The sequence below is a fragment of the Acipenser ruthenus genome, chromosome 24, assembly GCF_902713425.1.
Source record: "Acipenser ruthenus chromosome 24, fAciRut3.2 maternal haplotype, whole genome shotgun sequence".
Lineage (NCBI taxonomy): Eukaryota > Metazoa > Chordata > Actinopteri > Acipenseriformes > Acipenseridae > Acipenser > Acipenser ruthenus.
Window position 1 is genome coordinate 9,191,459 of NC_081212.1, and position 20,301 is coordinate 9,211,759.

Below are 20,301 nucleotides of genomic sequence, written 5' to 3' on the forward strand. Positions count from 1 at the left end.
TCCCTTAGTAGGGTACAGTCATTCCATCCTGTTCTGACAGAGCTCATTAACTGAAACAGTGCTAGAATGCTCTCATTTGTTTAAATGACTGTCAATCATCAAGACCTGCACCGACTATACACTTGCCAGCTATAGCACCTGTCATTCAAAGCGCCTACTTTGAAATCAGCGTGTTATGGTGTAGTAAGCTGTTGCTATAGGTATACGGTGACAGTTACGACTTTGATTTGAAAATGGGGGGCAAAAGGAAAACACTTAATGAGTATTATGCACAATACCCTGACCGACGGCTGAAGTCTCTGCGGTAGCAGCGTAAAGGAATATCCCCTAGAAAGTGTCCTGAGAGCATCAGATGATTCTAGGGCATTTGCCATTTATTCCCACCTACAAAATCAACCCACCCTGGCCCTAACCCAACCCCAACCCTAACCTTAAGCAATCCCAGCCCTAAAACCTAACACTAACCCAATACCTAACCCTAAACCTAACCGTTAAGAATCATCTGATGCCCTCAGGACACTTTCTAGGGGATATTCCTTTGACTGCTCCACGGCAGGATGAAGCGGGCCCATCTGCCTTGCCTTCCAGTGAGTCCAGCTGTCCTAAAGCAGGAGATGGGCGGAGCTCAGACTCTGATTAATAAGTGCAAGTTAGTTCTGTTCAACTATCTAATGTTTTGTTCTGTGCATATTATTTTTACTTGTAAATTTATGCTATAAAGGTCTGTGTAATACATTTTTATATGCAGCATTTTCTACAGTTTATTTGAGACATTTTTTTTATTTGTTTAAGATCTTTATCTTTACAAGGTACAGCTCAGCTGTGACCAAACGTTATTTCAATTAGAATGTTGGTAACCATGGTTTTGTTGCATATGATAAAGGGGTTTCACTAAATGAGACGTTTCTCAATGGCATAAAAAGTCTGTTTTTTTAAAGCATAAAGGTTGGTTTCACACACACTGCTTGAATTGAAAAATAAAGATTGAAAAAAATGTGTCGATTTGGCAAAAAAATTAAAATCGAATAGTAGCAAGCCTAGTTATAATCTATTTACACCAATGCGACAGGGTAATGCAGTATAAAAAAAATGCAGTTTTGTTTGATGAGTGTAACCTGTAATACCCACATGTCTAACAAACAAACAAACAATTAACTTGGTAAATTGGTAATAATGTAAGGTTAAACCTACTATAGTTTATCATCGTTACATTTTTGGCCACAGTGTAAAATCATATCCCCTATGGAATGATTTTAATACTTAGTTGCAGATTCTAAATAAACACACTTGGAGACTAAAATCCACTCGTTTATAACTCTACAGTGTCTACACTATCTGTAATTAGGAGTGAAGAGTAACAATTGAAATAATGGCAAGGCCAAGAATATAAAGATTAGTAAAGTTCATAATAAAAAAGGATAACTTAATATTGTCTTAAGTAATTGGCTTATGTTTAACTAACAAAATAGTTAAACTGAAAATGATGTGATTACTATAAGGGATTAAAAGTAAAAGTAGAAATTAACCTTGTAATGATTTTCTTAACAGTATTATAAGTAATATGCCCAATAATAGATTAATAATAGATTAATAAAGATGTATTTGACATTAGTAACCTATTGCATGTCAATAAGATTCCTACTAATCCAAATAATAAAATATGCATATTGTAACACAGTGGGGATGGGATTGGAGTCATCCCCGCAGTAAAATGTGTGGGTTTGTTTTGTTTGATTGTTTGGTAAGAGTGAATTAGAATAAATAAATAAAGAACACCAAGAGTATTGTTGAACGGCAACTCGAGTCTCCTACCTGTGGTTTACTAGTCCTTGGGGTCACGTCATCACAACACAACAGGTGTGGAGGACTAGTTAAAAAAAAAAAAATAATAATAATTATGGAAGACGTGGTAAAAGCACTTCTGCAAGTTACCGCTGCGCAGCAGGACACCAACCGACAAATTGCTGCCCAAGTAGCTGCGCAAGAAAAAAGACACCAGGAACAGATGGCGGTGCAGCAAGCGGCTACCCTGGCATTACAGCAGCAGCAGCAACAGTTGTTGGCCCAGCTGGTAAGAGCACAGGAGGAGCATCAAGACATGACACAACAACTACCTGCAGCTGAGGGTGGCCGACCCTTGAGCAACCCCATAAGACCCAGCAAGATGATGTGGAAGCGTACCTTCTGGCATTTGAAAGGATCGCTGCCAGAGAAGGTTGGCCAAAAAACCAATGGGCTGGAAGTCTGGCACCATTTCTGATTGGTGATGCTCAGAAAGCGTACTTTGACTTGGGCACCCCCGCTGGTGAGGATTACGACCAACTCAAGGCAGAGATTTTGGCGAGGGCAGGAGTGACAGCCGCCGTCAGAGCACAGCGGTTCCATGCGTGGACCTATAACCAGGAGCGAGCCTCCCGCTCGCAAATGTTTGATTTGGTACATTTGGCCAAGCGCTGGTTACAGCCGGATGTTAACTCAGCTAGCAGGGTTGTGGAAATCCTTGTAATGGACCGGTTTTTAAGAGCCTTACCCGGGTCCCTCAAGAAGTGGGTAGGACAAGGTGACCCATCCTCCCTTGATGACTTTGTGGCCTTGGTGGAGCGACAGATCGCCTCAGAGGAACTGGCACGAACCCCATCAACAACGTCCCCCAGGAGCAATTGGCGGACACCTCCTCTGAAACAGCGCCCCGGCCAGAACTCTGGTAAGATCGAACTGAGGGGAGGGGTTGCTGAAGAGCGGTTGAGAACCGTGAAGGGACTGGGTGAAAGAGGGGTGATGCAAGGTTTGAATAGTGGTCAAAATGTGAACCAGTACCAGAATTATAAGTGTTATCGTTGCAATGAGTATGGCCATATTGCAGTACAGTGCCCAAATGAACAGACACCTATGGAATGCAATGTGTTGGATTATAAGTATTGTGGGGTAACCAGTGTTGTGGGTGCTGCTATAGGAGGTCATCAGTTCATGCTCCCTGTGAGTGTAAATGGGAAACCAGCCCAGGCTCTTGCAGATTCAGGCAGTGCTATTACCCTTATTGCACAAAAATTTGTGAAGTGCAGCCAATTGGATCAGGGTCTCAGGACTGGTATCACTTGTATCCACGGCGATACTAATTTCTATCCTACCTGTCAGGTGAATCTGAGCTTTAATGGGGTTGAAAGTAGTGTCCGAGTGGGGGTCTTACCAAAGCTCCCACACGAGGTGATATTGGGCAGAGATTACCCAGGTTTTCATAACTTGCTTCAAGTACAGGGGAAATTGGCACCCCCTGCTGACCAAAGGAAAGTTGGTGAAATTGAGCCAACAGAGTGTCTGGAGCAATTGTTTCCATTTACAGACTCTGACTTGTTTGTAGATAATGTTAAAGTCAGAAAAACTCGGAAGGAGAAAAGGGCTTCCAAGAGTGAATGGAGAGCTCTGGCTACAATTCAGGAAAGTGTACTCATAGGGGAGAGTTCAAAAAGGGTTGGAAAAGGGGTGAGTACTCAGTGTAGCTATCAGGAGATAATAGATGAAACAGGTAGTACACACATTACCATGGGAGAACCAGAACAGGCTGTATTAGAAGAGTGGAGGGTGCCAGACTCGCAGTTCGGAAGGGAACAGGCAAATGACCCAGCTCTGGTCAATGCCTGGAAAAATGTAGTTGAGGTAAATGGGGTATCAATAGAGGGAAAAACCAAAGGGGATAGTGATTGTTTTATTGTCAAGAATGACCTGTTGTACAGGGTAACGTGCATTGGGGAGGAGGTGGATGGAAGAAGGGCACATGTGTGTGGATCTGGAGAAAAAAAAACAAAAGATCATAAAAAACGTTGTTAAAGAAATTAAGTTTAATATTTGTTTTTTTTGTTACGGGTAACAGATAGCTGTCCCGTGGTTAGACAGGGCCTCCTTATAAAGGTTAAGTTAGCACTCCTTGTCGGAGTTAGGCTTTTGTTTTGTTTGTTTGTTTGGTAAGAGTGAATTAAAATAAATAAATAAAGAACACCAAGAGTGTTGTTGAACGGCAACTCGAGTCTCCTACCTGTGGTTTACTAGTCCTTGGGGTCACGTCATCACAATATGTAAAATAATATTCTTTAGTAGCATGTTATGAATTCTACAATGATTATTTGGCAATGATTCATTAAAAATGTGTGTTTGAGACAGTAATTAAACTTTCAGAACCTTGATGGCTTCGGACGCATCTAGATCTGGTATCTGGAACAAATTCTAAACCATTTTTAAAAAGGAACAGTATTTCCTTTCCTTTACTTTGTTTAGATGTGACATAATGTTTGCCTGTGGTAAAACACAGTGAGTAAATTGTGCTAAAGCTCACCAAGATGCTGAACTAGCAGTGGTTATAGTAGTAATACTAAGTTTTATGGAATATAATTTGCAGGACATAGGTAGTTATAAGGATAATGTTCAATAAATCTAGATAAAACTCTAAACTATCAATTATAGAATTGTTCTTACAGTTCATGAATAGAAGTGTTATAAGTCTGTAATTATTTGTATCTTGGAGCTGGGGTCTCACCTGTTCTGTAAGATTTGGGAGGGAGGGGTTTCCTAATTCATATTTGCTATTTACTATCACTGTTAGTAACTAAATCCTGAGCCCTGCCTTGCCCAAATAAGTTGAAGTTGTATTGACGTGATTAGAAGTATGCACAGAACAGACATACCCATAGGTCTACAGTGAAGCGACTGATAGGGTAAAGAGGGGCTAATAGTGATGGGGTAGGGACCAAGATTCTTTCATCACTCATCCTTCTGAGATAACAAGGTCATTGAGGAACCCCTACTAACGGTAGGACAATATCCGAGCCCGTCACACAAGGGCTCCACTTGCTGCTGTTTCCACGGCCTGTGCGATCTCCCTAGCCTTGTGGAAATCCATCGGAAACTCAGGTAGTAGCCTCTTTTGAATTTGAGTGCTGTTGAAACCGCATACTAGACAATCTCTAAAAATGTCATCCGAGGAATTCCCAAATTCACAATGTTCAGACAAACGTCTCAGCTGCACTACAGAAAGTTGACACTGATTCCCCAGGATGATGTAAACAGCTGTAAACTTGACCCGCTCTGCTATTACTGAGGGGTTTGCAATGCACTTAACTCTTGCGAAAGTTTGACTTTCCGGTTTGGCCGGAGCTACCAGATATCTAACCAGTCTCTCCTCATATTCAGTCCATTGTTCAAGCTAGCTATTAAACACTGCCATTTCTTTATTATACTTCTCAGCAGTCGCATATGCTGTTCCTCCTCGTCACCAATGATGTTGAAACTCACCAATGAAGATGGTAATCGAATAAAGCTGTAACATAGGCCTTTATTCAGTGACACACGTCTTTATAGCAGGCAGCCATCTTAATTCTGACTCCGCCCCCTTATATATTCCCCACAATATTGTATTAGCTGTTTCACCTTACATGGGATGCACTCTTAAGAGGATGTTCCAGTTTATTATAATATGTGTCCTCGAAAGAGGGTTCTCATTTTACATAATTGACGGCTAGAATTATTACCATATAGACAATCAAATTGGATAGAGGATTCTGTGCAAAATCTTTACAAGATCAAAAACTATGAATACAACTGTGTCTAAGAGGGTAGTCAATTACATGTTCTGCACTAATTAACACTTCCAGATAGTGTGAGATTTATTTTTACCTTGCAATCAAATTCAAAGTTTAAAATCCATGTTCTTACCTCTTGTTAGCACTCGCAATATATGTACTGATCCCTCTTTTCTTCTGTTAAAGACCCTGCCTGTTTTTCTCCCCAGTTTGTATTATTATGTTAGCTGATATATTAGCCTAAGTGATGAGAAGCGGCTGCTGCTTCCTGGTACTGCATCACTTCATGCATTGCAGTTCAAACTGACTCCAATGGTCTAGCTGCAATCGTGTGACAGACAGAAGAGATGTCAGTGTGAACTGTGGTTTAAATTGGAGATGAAATCAAGGGTTTTATAATACACAAGGTCCCCAAGTGGTCTTTAATTAAATTAATTGTAGCTAACACAATAGTTCCATAAATGTTCTGCACACTGCACACCCATTCATTATATAGGTCTCAAGAGTGCAGTGTATGCAGTATAGCAATCATGTGTTTTCATTTTAAAACATGTATCTGGCACCACACTAGGTTAAAGTAATCTCTGTTTGCACGCCAGGCTTTCAGACTGTCTTGCACTTCCTGGTCACCTGGATGGTGTTCCTTCACTGGGTTCTTTCCTGTCAATAACCAGTCAGCTGCTTCCCCTATTGACTGGCATGCTTTCAGCCAGTAACATGAAAGGACCAAGGAAGTAAAGCAGTGACCGACTTCCTGGAAGGCATGAGAGTTTTCTTTAACCCAGCCCTAGGGTTACAATATGACTGTAAGTCATCAAAACAAAGTGCTTTTTTTATCGTGTTACGGCGATCCTGGTCCGTAAAGGGTTAAATCTCTGCAGGGTTTTTTTTTTATATATACTGTATGTGTGCCAGTGGAACGCTGATAAAAAACAGGCAAGCGCTTCTAACAAAGTGATTGATCTTTTTAATTCATGAAGTTACATTTATAAAAACACTGTGGTATTGGGCTGGACTCCCATATTCTGCTGATAATAGCAGTTATTCATAGCTGGGCGTATTTTTGCTGACTATTAGCATACCCTCTAGTCATTACTGCATTATTCCCCTGCAGTAAAATTTGATTTTGATTAAATGATTTCAAGGTTCTTGGTTCTGAATCTAATGAAGGATCATGTTAAAGTCCCAGGTCCCCTGGTAAGGGCATGACACTTTATATTTATCTTCACAAGCCTTCTGACAGAACATCCTTTGCAGTTAATGTTATTCTAATGAAGTTGTCAGCATTCACAAGCACAGTATTCACAAAACAGACACCTTTAGACATAAACTACAGGGAGTTCAAATCCAAAGATAAATTCAGGCCTGCATGCACCTACAGTACACTTCAGAAGAATTATATTCCTCACTCAGTCTTTCTAATGTTTAAACACGTGGCACACATTAAACATTTTAACTTGCAAGCGTGAAACCGAAGCTGGTAAAGGCATGATCATGCAGTGTGCAGGGTGAGTCATACAGTCAGGGCAGTCAGGGCACAATGTGAGACAACTCACCCATTAATCCACCCCCACAGAAGGAAAAGTAAAGAAGGGTGGTTGTGTTTTAAAGGGGGCGATTGTAGTTTGAGAGAAAGGTGGGGGCAGTGGCCTTGGAATGGCTGAGGGGGAGGATGTGTGGCAGAGTAGGGGGAGGAGGAGGAAAATTGTAGTCCAGGAGGGGTTACAGGAACTGCATTTCCCAGAATGCCACAGGACTGCAGGAAATCAGAAGCACTTGAGGCTGATTAAATCCTGTGTAAAGGTCAGTGAAACCCTGTAGTCAGGGCTGAGGGAGAGACAGCCAAATGCAGCCAGGTTGAAGGAGTACAAGCCAGCTGCAGAAGAGACCTGTGTGTGAACGTAAGTGTTAAAAGTGTTTTTGGGCTGGTAAACGGCTTAGCCGTCCAGCCGTAGTTAGTTGAAGAAAACAATAGTTTAATTCACGCTCCGTTTAGGAGTTTTGTTTATTTGTTTTGTTTTTGTGTTACTAAAAGTGCACGAATGTGCTTAAAGCAGCGTTCTGTGTCTGACTCTGTATCAAAGGGTGAAAAGTGAGCCTCAGCCGTAAGGCAACGTTTACACAAGGTAGTATTGGCGGACTGTCAATCAAAACGCAGGACGCAGAGTGAGCGCTCTGACAGTAGGTCAGTGTTAAGGTCATGTGATTTCTCTGCTGGGAGATGCGATACTAAAGGCGTAATTTCGAGAGCCCAAACAGACCAAACAGAACTGGACAATCTGATTTGGCAAAACCATCCCACCTTCCTGACTGGAACATGTTCTGCTTGTTTGGTCAAACAGTCCGGTCTGCTCGAGGAGATCCAGGTACAGCTATGGCCAAAAGTTTTGCATCACCTACATTTTTGGGGGGATTGAGACATTAAAAATAAATTAACATAATGTAGATGTTTTATTTAACATCATGTAATCAAAGAAACTACAGAACGATATCGCAAAAGTCCACTGGAAGCCATAATAACAGTACACTATTTCATGTTGGATTTCAAAATGTTTTACATTTTTTCATAAGTAGGGAAAACGAAAGAGAAGATGACCACCAAAACAATACTTTTGGGATATGCCTGCTTGTCAGGTATTTACTGAGCATTTTATATCAAAGCTGCCGATAGGCCCCTCCGTGGAGAGACATACCTGAGGTAATAAATAGTCACTGCACGGAGACTTCAGTCTCTTTTGCATTGAACCTGTGAATGCGAGTGATGTGACCTTGCAAAGTTGGTGGTCATCTTCTTTCAGGGAACCGTGGTACATCCGTAACCCAAAGTGGACCCAAAGTGCACCTTTGCTGCCTGGGGAGCGGGTCCTAGTGAGGAACTTTCAGCAGGCGAGGAGTAAGTTGACACCCCGTTGGGGCCCTAACCCTTTTGTGATTGTTGAGCCTTTAGGTCCCGGAAGTCCCGTGTACCAGATACGGCCTGAACACCAGGACGGCCCAGAGAAGACCATTCATAGGAACAGTCTTAGGGCATGCCCCTGGACCACGACCCTGCCAACAGCCCCCGAAGAGATTCCACAACCCCAACCTGTACACTTAGAACCAAGAGGATTACTAGGTATGAGACCCTTCTTTATGCCTGTACAGTTGCCTGCACCTGTGCCCCAACAAGTGCCCGAGGTACCTAGAAAATAGAACCAGAAGACAATTTTGAGGGAATGCCCCTATTAGAGGGAGAGTCAGAAGGAAAGCTAGGGCCGGAGTTGGAAATGGAGCCCGAACCCGAGATTCAGCCAGCGGACCAGTTGAGGAGGTCCCAGAGAGCCACTAGAGGGGTAGTCCCAGCACGTTATAGGGATTAGCGGATAGCTATATTTTTTTGTCAGGGACGACAAATGATACAGTGGGGGGGGGGGAATGTCACAGGTGACGAACCGCGTTTGTCATTTTTGTTTGTTCACTGTATGCACTGTGGATTGTTTTGTTGAATCTGCTGTACTGAAATTCTTTTTTTTCTGACTGCACTATCTGTGTTACCCCACTGCACTTTCACTAGCATTGTTGAGTAGGTCGCGCCTTAAGCATACTGCACGATTGGTGATTGGGTGAGCAAGGGGAAGGGGTTGTATAAAGGGGGTGGTTTGAGAACCAGGAAGAGGAAGCACTAGGGAGAGCCTTGGAGGTATGGAAGGACGGTTCTCTGAGGAAATGGTATTTGGAAGAAGGAATTAAGAGTGACAGTGTGGAATATGAAAGGGAGCTTTGTAAACTTTTAGATTATTTTGGATATTATTATTATTATTTTATTATTTGTTTATTTAGCAGACGCCTTTATCCAAGGCGACTTACAGAGACTAGGGTGTGTGAACTATGCATCAGCTGCAGAGTCACTTACAACTGCGTCTCACCTGAAAGACGGAGCACAAGGAGGTTAAGTGATTTGCTCAGGGTCACGCAATGAGTCAGTGGCTGAGGTGGGAATACAGCCATTTGTTTCAGGACTTTGTTTTCTTTATGGTTGGAGTGGGGCTGTGTAGGGATAAATAAAAGATTTCTCAGCCACAAAGGTCCTTGCCCTTCTGAAACCCAAGGTGGCGTAGTTGGCTACTTATATTCAAGTTCTTTTAGTATACTGGTTATCGCTGTCACCCTACCCGTGACATATATACATCGTTGTGTAGAGCCAGGTATTATTTAAGGTTGCCAAACAAGCAACCCAGTACATATAAAGAGCTGTTTTTCACTGTGAACTGTGTTGTGTTTGTTTATTACTAAGCACTGCATCACCTTTACACTTGCACACTGCAAACCACTTTGCCACAGCTATACACTAGGATCCCAGTTAACATATAAGGTGATCCTAGTTCTGCTGATCCCGGTGTACACACGGCTTTGGTTGGTTGCCTGGTGTTGGTTGCCTGGTTTTGCCTTGCCATAAGCACTAACACATTTTCACTGGTAACTGGGCCCTTGTTAAATAGTATTGAAAAGTCCAGTGATTTTGTTAGGAGTTCTATGTATCCAGTGTGTAGTAGTAGTAGATTAGTGTATCCAGTGTGTAGTAGTTTAGTGTAGCCAGTGTGTAGTAGCAGTAGTTTAGTGTATCCAGTGTGTAGTAGCAGTAGTTTAGTGTATCCAGTCTGTAGTAGTTTAGTGTATCCAGTGTGTAGTAGTTTAGGGTATCCAGTATGTAGTAGTTTAGTGTATCCAGTGTGTAGTAGTTTAGTGTATCCAGTGTGTAGTAGCAGTAGTTTAGTGTATCCAGTGTGTAGTAGTTTAGTGTATCCAGTCTGTAGTAGTTTAGTGTATCCAGTCTGTAGTAGTTTAGTGTATCCAGTGTGTAGTAGTTTAGTGTATCCAGTGTGTAGTAGCAGTAGTTTAGTGTATCCAGTCTGTAGTAGTTTAGTGTATCCAGTGTGTAGTAGTTTAGTGTATCCAGTGTGTAGTAGCAGTAGTTTAGTGTATCCAGTCTGTAGTAGCAGTAGTTTAGTGTATCCAGTGTGTAGTAGTTTAGTGTATCCAGTCTGTAGTAGTTTAGTGTATCCAGTGTGTAGTAGTTTAGTGTATCCAGTGTGTAGTAGTTTAGTGTATCCAGTGTGTAGTAGCAGTAGTTTAGTGTATCCAGTCTGTAGTAGCAGTAATTTAGTGTATCCAGTCTGTAGTAGTTTAGTGTATCCAGTGTGTAGTAGTTTAGGGTATCCAGTCTGTAGTAGTTTAGGGTATCCAGTGTGTAGTAGCAGTAGTTTAGTGTATCCAGTCTGTAGTAGTTTAGTGTATCCAGTGTGTAGTAGTTTAGTGTATCCAGTGTGTAGTAGTTTAGTGTATCCAGTGTGTAGTAGTTTAGTGTATCCAGTCTGTAGTAGTTTAGTGTATCCAGTGTGTAGTAGTTTAGTGTATCCAGTCTGTAGTAGTTTAGTGTATCCAGTGTGTAGTAGCAGTAGTTTAGTGTATCCAGTGTGCAGTAGTTTAGTGTATCCAGTGTGTAGTAGCAGTAGTTTAGTGTATCCAGTGTGTAGTAGTTTAGTGTATCCAGTGTGTAGTAGCAGTAGTTTAGTGTATCCAGTGTGTAGTAGTTTAGTGTATCCAGTCTGTAGTAGTTTAGTGTATCCAGTCTGTAGTAGTTTAGTGTATCCAGTGTGTAGTAGCAGTAGTTTAGTGTATCCAGTGTGTAGTAGCAGTAGTTTGTCTCACAGTGTCCAGAAAACTTCAAACTGGTAAGTGAACAATGTCTGGTTTCTCAAAATGCACAGAAGGCACACCTATGGAATAATGCAGTAAACATTCACCCATTCAGTCAATTAGACATTGATTCAGTCAATAAGTCTTTTCTTAAGCTCACTGGGTCTGATAAACAGTTGGGATTTGAAGCATCCCCCTCGGTTTAATGGGGAACATTACTCTATTAGTGATAGGGAACCTGCAATAAGACAGCAATTAAACCCTCGTAATAGCTTGTATAACACCACTACACAAATACCATCTCCCAATGAATAATACATCAGCCCCTTCTAAGCTCTGTGAACCTGGGCAATGATAGTAGCGTTTAATGTCTTCTGTGTTGTAAAAAGGAGCACTTACCCTGCTTTTTATGAAACTCATATAATCATCAGCCATTGTCTTTTCTCTCATTTCTTGAATTTTACTGGTGTCTGCAGCTTGGTAGTTTATTTAGGGATACCGAGAAATACAGTAATAGCATTATATTAATGTTGAATCTCCAGGAACACTCTCGTTGGTCTTGCTCTGAAGATGTAGACAAAAGTTTCGGATCCAGCAGCTACTGTATTTTAATATCCAATCACAAATCTATATTTAATCACTGTGCAACAGTGTTTTCCCTTTGATGATGATATAAGAACATAAAAAAGTTTACAATCGAGAGGAGACCATTCGGCCCATTTTGCTCGTTTGGTTGTTAGTAGCTTATTATTATTATTATTTATTATTATTATTATTATTATTATTATTATTTATTTCTTAGCAGACGCCCTTATCCAGGGCGACTTACAATTGTTACAAGATATCACATTATACAGATATCACATTATTTTTACATACAATTACCCATTTATACAGTTGGGTTTTTACTGGAGCAATCTAGGTAAAGTACCTTGCTCAAGGGTACAACAGCAGTGTCCCCCACTGGGGACTGAACCCACAACCCTCCGGTCAGGAGTCCAGAGCCCTAACCACTACTCCACACTGCTGCCCTATTATTGCTCTTAGAATCTCATCAAGCAGCTTCTTGAAGGATCCCAGGGTGTCAGCTTCAACAACATTATTGGGCAGTTGGTTCCAGACTTCCACAATTCTCTGTGTAAAAAAGTGCCTCCTATTTTCTGTTCTGAATGCCCCTTTATCTAATCTCTATTTGTGACCCCTGGTCCTTGTTTCTTTTTTCAGGTTGAAAAGTCCCTTGGGTCGACATTGTCAATACCTTTTAGAATTTTGAATGCTTGAATCAGATCGCCGCGTAGTCTTCTTTGTTTAAGAGTGAATAGATTCAATTATTTTAGTCTGTCTGCATAGGACATGCCTTTTAACCCTTAGCGGTCCATTTATTCAGCGCGTCTCAGGCGCGTCAGGTCCAATTTATTTTCACACGCGCAGTTTATTTTAGATGCGCTGTTTAAAAGTATTTTTTTTCACAGTAAAACAGGTTTAAAGGGCACTGCATATCAACAGGACACTCAGTACTGCATCTCCAGCACCGCCCCACCCCTCGTTCGCTGTTTTTTTCACATACCTCTTGATAGTAGTGCATACCGATAAATCATCTCCTGATCACTTGTTTTATCACCAAACTCCTCAATAATGAGATCCAAGTCATATATCTAAAAGAAGCTCTGCAAATGTCCAGAGTTCCGCCTCCTTTCTAGGTGACCGACTTCCTTTTAACCCGAGGAATGAATTGTCAGGCCATCCGGTCCAGGATACTCTGTTCCCTTTACTTAGCACCCTCAAAGGTCAGGAGGGAGATTTACCACCAAGAAACAAACATTGTGTTTCTGTCAGTGGAATATAAACAAAAACCAAAATACAGATGGGACAGAACCAATAAAGAAATAAAAATAAGAAAGATTGGAAACAATAAGAAAGGAAAATAAATTGCAAGGAACAGGCAAGAATAAAGCTGGTACAGATAAATTTGAAAGGTGGACAAAGCAGGGCAGTATGAAGATGATACAGGTAAGTTGGTAAATTGGAAAGAGAAGGACAAAAAGTAACACAAAGGAGAAATGGGTAGAGTGTCCGGTGGGCCTCAAATAAACCCACACACACACAAACTATACAAACACAGAATCAATGCACAGAGAAAGATAAAAGGTAAATTAAATGATCACAGATGGTAACAATAATAACAGTCTGGATGGCAATGGATGGTGCATGAAAGTTAGGCCTAACAAGTCCAGCAGAGCAATGGAATTGAAAACCAAACAAAGTAACAAAAGAACAGGAAACAAAAAATAAACATACAGGAAACAACAATGTATCAAATTAGAAAAAATCCAAACAGAAAAGGATTGATCTCACCAACAGAGAAGGAAGTCCAGCAAAAAGCCCAGTAATGATGGTGATTGTAGAAGGTTAAAATGGTGGACAGTAGATGAAAAAAATCAGAGGCTCAGAAAAAAATGGAGACGGTCACACATAAAACAACGAGCACTAAACAGACCTTAATTAAACAGCTACACCTAAACAAGAAACAATGAAACAAAAAGAAGAGTTCACAAAAAGTGCAGGATACAATAATAATAATAATAATAATAATAAAAAGTAGTTTAGGTTTGTAAAGCTATAGGTTTGATGGATTCCTCAGAGAAAGGGAGTCACCAGCTTTAGTACAGGTGCTGGCTTCTAAGGAGCTCTGAGATTGGAGGAGTGGATATTTGAATGAGCCAATGGGGAGAGAGGATAAACAGAGGGTGGTTGCAAGGAACTGTGGGCAATTAAGTTTGAACCTGGCCAGGCTACTGACCCTAATTAAAGGGCCAGGTGGGTGAGACGTACACCCATATGTAGCATGTTTCTCTATAGCTGTAGCATGTTTCTCTATAGCATGCTCCTATTATTATGTCCTTTGAATTTTTGTCCATTATTCTGACCCATATTGATTCTGTGTTGTTTTTTCTTCCAGATTTAACACCTGGGCTTCAAGACTATTTTTGATGTATAGTACTACCCTTCCGCCTCTTCTGTCCTGCCTATGTTTCCTATACAGTGTATACCCACTAATATTATATTCGTCTCCATCACTCTCGAATAACCAAGTTTCTGTAACACCTATTACATTGTAGTTACTTGTTAGTGCAGTAGCTTCAAGTTCTAACATTTGTTTTTGAGACTTTTAGCATTTATATATATTATTATTTATTTCTTAGCAGACGCCCTTATCCAGGGCGACTTACAATTGTTACAAGATATCACATTATACATTATTTCACATTATACAGATATCACATTATTTTACATACAATTACCCATTAATACAGCTGGGTTTTTACTGGAGCAATCTAGGTAAAGTACATTGCTCAAGGGTACAACAGCAGTGTCCCCCACTGGGGATTGAACCCACAACCCTCCGGTCAAGAGTCCAGAGCCCTAACCACTACTCCACATTTAATGATTATCTCTTACCTGAGTTTTTGCCTTTGTTTTGATGTAATTTCTCCCCCCTTCCTTTCTAGTTTAAATGTTTCTGAACCTCCTCAAGGATCCTTTCTCCGAGTAGATTGGTTCCCTTTTTATTTAAGTGCAGTCCGTCCCGCCTATATAGATAGTTCTTGTTGTAGAATGTGGTCCAATGTTCAAGGAAGGTGAAGCCTTCCTGTGTGCACCACGAATTCAGTCATGCATTTAGATTATTTATTTCCAGCTGTCCGTATGGTCCTTTGCAAGGTGCCGGCAGTATCCCAGAAAATACCACAGTCTTGTCATTTAATTTCCTTCCTAGCTCTCTGAAATTGTTTTGCAGGGATTTTGGTGTGTCTCTTCCAATGTTGTTTGTACCGATGTGGACGACTACTACCGGGTCGTCTCCTGTTCATTCTAGGAGCCTGTCCACGTTCTCAGTGATGTGTGTTACAAAGGCTCCCGGAAGGCAGCACTGTTTTTGTAAGGGGGTCCAGACTGCGCACTGAACTTGCTGTGTTTCTCAATATGACCTCCCTTTTTTTTTTTTTGCTGCCTGGCCAGTACCGTTTATGGGGTCCTGGATGTTGTTCCTTTCGTTCTCTTGATGTTGGTTATGATCTTCTAAATTTTGAAGTGGGACTACGGTTCTTTTTTTCCCTGTCTCTGCCTATCTGAACCCAGCTGTTTTGACCCTCTTCTCTCTCCCTGGTGGCTTTTTTGTCTGTTAGGGGTGCAAAATTCCAAGAATTTCGGGTGTGCCAGCTCCTCAAACTCCTGTTGCTCTGTAATTTGTGCAGCTCCATTTCTAACATACTTACTCTTTGAAAAGTCCTGGATCATGCAGCACTTTACACACACTTGGTTTAGCTCTGCTGGGTTTTCTCGGATTTCTCACATCATGCAGATGTTACTGGCTTGAAGACCATGTTATTTATTTTGTATTTTTTTTGTAAGTTTAAGTTTAGTTTCTGCAGCTGTCAACCTGCTTTCAAACTGCTTCTAAACTGCTCTGCACTTTTACATGAAGCACTAATCCCATGCTGCCACTGTTTGGACTGCCTTGCTTCTGTGTGTGCGCCTGTGCATGTTTTGTTTGCTCCGCCTCCTTGTCTCAAAATGGCGCAGAGTTTGAATCTGAAAGTAATCAGCTGGCTTGAGTTTCAGCTTGTTATTAGAAAAAGACACGCAGCTGTTAGAATTTAAGCTGCAGTAATTTCCCAATTTACTTTATTTTCTGATTAAAGATTTAATTTCTCTTTACTGCTTCTAAACTGCTCTGCACTTCTCCCCACACTGTCGCTGTTTTCAATGTCAACCCAAGGAACTTGAATAGTTTAATGTCCTGTCATGTGGTTGCAAACAGCTTCCACCCTTATACAAGTTAGTAAAAGCATAGCAAAGTGTAATAAAGCATATTGAAAGCTTGGTAAGATTATTTTATAAAGCGTGTCCTGCACAATAAAGGGCTTATATAAAAAACCCATAAGAGTGTAGGGTTTTTGCATCAATTTCTGTCTTTTTTATTCTTGTGTTTCAGGGGTACGTGCAGTGTTGACAATGTCTATTCTGAGCTTACTGTCAGGGGCATAAGATGAGCACAGAATACCACAGAATCTCACAGTAACCCATAACACCGATGAAAACAACTGGAGTCATGTTGCCCTGTCTTCCATTCTCACAGTATATTATCTGCATATTATCTGATTAATAATAACATATTTCTGAGAGCTACGCATGTGGAAATTAATTAAACTACTTATTAACAACCATATATGGAAATTGTTTGTATTTGAAATGTTGCATGTCTTGTGCTTGAGGGATGAAACTCTCATGTATATTATGTGTTTATTTAGCAGACGCCTTTATCCAAGGCGACTTACAGAGACTAGGGTGTGTGAACTATGCATCAGCTGCAGAGTCACTTACAACTACGTCTCACCCGAAAGACAGAGCACAAGGAGGTTAAGTGACTTGCTCAGGGTCACACAATGAGTCAGTGAGTGAGTCGGGATTTGAACCGGGGACCTCCTGGTTACAAGCCTGTTTCTTTAACCACTGGACCACACAGCCTCCTATATAAAGTGTGTCCCAACCCAGTGTTCAGTGCTCAGGTGTACACCCTAGTGAGACCGGAGCTCGCTGCTCTGTTTGTATTCTATTACTACAATAAACTAGACCTTACTTATAATACCTTTACATGTTAGTGGTGTGTGTTTTTCTTACATAAGGCATTTACACAAGCATTTACCATGGTAAATTTTGATAAGGCCTTTACTGTTCTATTTAGCTTAGCAGCAAAACAGGCAGCAACTACCAATAAAAGTTTGGGGTGTCTCTGGCCATAGTGAAGATGATGTGGTATCCAGGTACAATTGTGTAAGTTAACCAAGCGCTGTGCTGTCACATTCAAGGCTGGCTTTGCTGCACAATCAAACGATTTCTGCACAGAGAACCAATTTAATGCATGGATGCCTTCCAACTTAAGGGGCTGCAGTAGAGAACAAATCAAATTTCTCTGGGGAACAGAGTCAAGTCTCATTTAAGCAGGGGAGATGAAGAAGGGAGCTTGCAGTTAAGACCCTCTTGTGTTTATGTTGCTCATTAGTTTCTGTGATAGATCAAGGATGGCTCTTGATAAAGTTCTTTCTGCAATAGTCTCCAAAGCATACATGGAGGAAAATGGGAGATGACTGAACTACATTATTGGGCTAGGAGGGCCCCCCACTTTTAGGTTTTCTGCTGAGAGAGAGGGTTGTGGTTGCAAATATAGTTACTATTTTACAGCACAAATCACAGTACTGCAGTTGCAGGCAGTATAATGTGCCACCACTGACCTACCAGCTACCCTCACTGGCATATCAGCCCATTGAATTGAATGGAGAGGCAAGGGCCAGACGCATACTGCAAACCTCATCGCTTACAGACAAATGTCTTATAACTTAACTGAAGAGAAATCTTTGTAGTCGAGGATTAAGTACGTGTATTATACTGATGTCAGTATTATCAGCTCATCAGCCCCTGGGAGATCCATTACAATGGATTATCAGTATATACAGTAGGTCAGTATTATCAACTCATCAGCTGCTGGGAGGAGATCCATTACAATGGATCAGTATATACAGTAGGTCAGTATTATTAACTCATCAGCCGCTGGGAGATCCATTACCATGACTTATCAGTATATACAGTAGGTCAGTATTATTAACTCATCAGCCGCTGGGAGGAGATCCATTCCATTCTCCCCCCTCTTAATCAAAGCTCGTCCTCGAGTGTAAACACAAGTCCACCGAGCCTCAGGGAGGTTCAACGTCGGGCTCACCACCGTGCCCCAGGATCCAAAGCGACTTTAGAGAGAATCACGTGTCTCACAAGCCAGTATACATGCTGTAGCTTATAATGCAAACAACACAGATATTAATACCTGTTTCAGGATTATTATATCCTGGCTTGGCAATGAACCACAAACCTCACAGTTCAAAGACAAATGCCATACCCTTCAACTAAAGTAAATGCTCTCGCTGAGAGGTAAGGGCATGTCTAATGCTAAGCATTATTAACATGCTTGGAGGAGATCCACTACAAATGGTATCACTCAGGAAATGTTGTTTCTATACAATACAGAGTCTATGCTGTATAAACCAAAAATGACAAACAATACACAGTTAAAATAAAGCTTGACAGTGTTTGGTGCTCTACTTCCCCGAGGTCACTCAAGCTGCCCTACTTAAACTGAAAATACTGGGGTTAGATTTGGGGTGGGGGTACCAACAGCAAGTAAAATACAATTAATTCATACTCCAAAGTTATTTTATTGAATACAAAGAGGCGAATTTAAAAGGGGAAGTTGCTAGCTTGCTGTGTGTGTGGTCACTGGTTCACACCCAGCCTCCGCCCAGTTACAGTAGTACTGTGACTAGGAGCTCATAGACTGACTGCAGCCGATCGCCAGGGAGGAAGAGAGTAACAGTTGTTAGCTTACTTGTTTTATGTACTGTATAATAAATACAAATTACTGTATGAAATAACTGGAAATTGCTTTTAATTTACTTGGATCTATTAACCGGATTTGTTGCTAATTATCGAGTAATTAAATTAGCAAGCATTACAAACAATTACTTAAAATCACCTCTTAGCATAAATCTCCTAAATAATTTGATTGCTCATATTTCAAATTACTATTTAACTGATGCAAATGTGTGTTATGCACTGATCGCGTCTGTCTGTCCGTCTTAAAGAACAGAAGAAAATGTATGAACAAGAGGAGGCCGTTCTTCCCATCAGTGCTGATCTGATTTATAGCAGCTGATTGATCTAAAAGATGAGTCAGGTCAGGTCTGAAAGGATCCATATGATTCAGCACCAACAACATGGCAAGGTAACACATTCCATACTCTGACCTCTGTGTGAAGTGGCTCCTTCCCTCTGCCCTGAGTCTGTCTCCACTCAATTTCCAACTGTGTGTCTTCTGGTCCTGGTTTCTGTTCTCCGTTAAAAAGTATTGTCACAATCTGCCTTCATTTTGCGCCAATCTTCACAAAACATGTAATATACTCTTCTTGCCTCTTACCTATGTTTCGAATGGTATTTGTCCGGCTTTATACAAATATTTGCACAATTTGCTAAGCATTTCTCCAGATTAATGAAACAATGTATATGTGATATACAGCCGGATGGATGAACGGACATACAGACACCTCCGATTCTCTCAATAACTTACACTAAATAATGTTAACACCAAGTTTCATGAGAATTGGACAAGCGGTTCTCCACATCTATGTAAAAATGTGTGACGTTCGTACGCACGACAGCCGCCACTCTGTCCCCTGCATAGTCAGGTAATAAGAAGGAAGAAAATGGATTTCAGAAATATGGGACATCAGTCGTACACTGTAACACACACACATTCCTCTCTGAGAGCTACATGTTCAAGTCCACTGTCACAACTAATGTGAATTTAATGAAAATGTGAGTTTGTTCCAGTTATATTTTCAACTCACAGTCCATCTGAAGTCTAGGCTTTTAGCTGCATGTAGAAAAATAAATAGCTTTTAGTTAAAACCAATCACTGGCTAATGCAGTTTTAATTCTGCAGGTAGAGTGATTTGCTATTGGACGTATTTACCAGCTAATCATTTCTTCTTTTCAACTACATTTTTACAGCATGAGTGTTTGGCATCCTCTTGTGGTCCGTTGAAATACTGCATTTACCTTCTAAAACTGTTTAGAAACATAACATTTTTGGACATAACTGTTATTTATGATTAATTTGTGAAGTACGAGGACTATAATGAAAAATGTCTAACACTGTAATTTGGGGGCATGACAGTCTAACTTGAATGCTCTGATTTAAAATGACTTAAAATTAGCTTCAAAAAGTACAGTAGCATCAAATGTCATTTTAAGTCATTCCATTAAGCCATGTTACATTTGAACCTAAAACACACCAACACCTGTGGTCCCTGAGTGTTGTCTCCCTTGGTAAAGCCACGTGGTGTGCAGCTGAGTCCTGCAGTCGGGGGAGTGCAGGTTACTGGACGTGTGAAGTCAGCAGTCTTCACAGGGGATTTTAGAGGGAGCACTGGCTCTGGCATTTGGTTAG

At 41.0% G+C, this 20,301-nt stretch overlaps 1 long non-coding RNA gene across 1 annotated transcript; it reads left to right on the forward strand.

The window, feature by feature from the left end:
• Positions 1 to 7,405: 7,405 nt before the first annotated feature.
• Positions 7,406 to 16,721, forward strand: LOC131700544 (uncharacterized). Its single transcript, XR_009308414.1, has 3 exons — positions 7,406 to 7,471; positions 8,518 to 8,685; positions 16,240 to 16,721. It is a non-coding gene; the product is annotated as an uncharacterized LOC131700544 (long non-coding RNA).
• Positions 16,722 to 20,301: the final 3,580 nt, after the last annotated feature.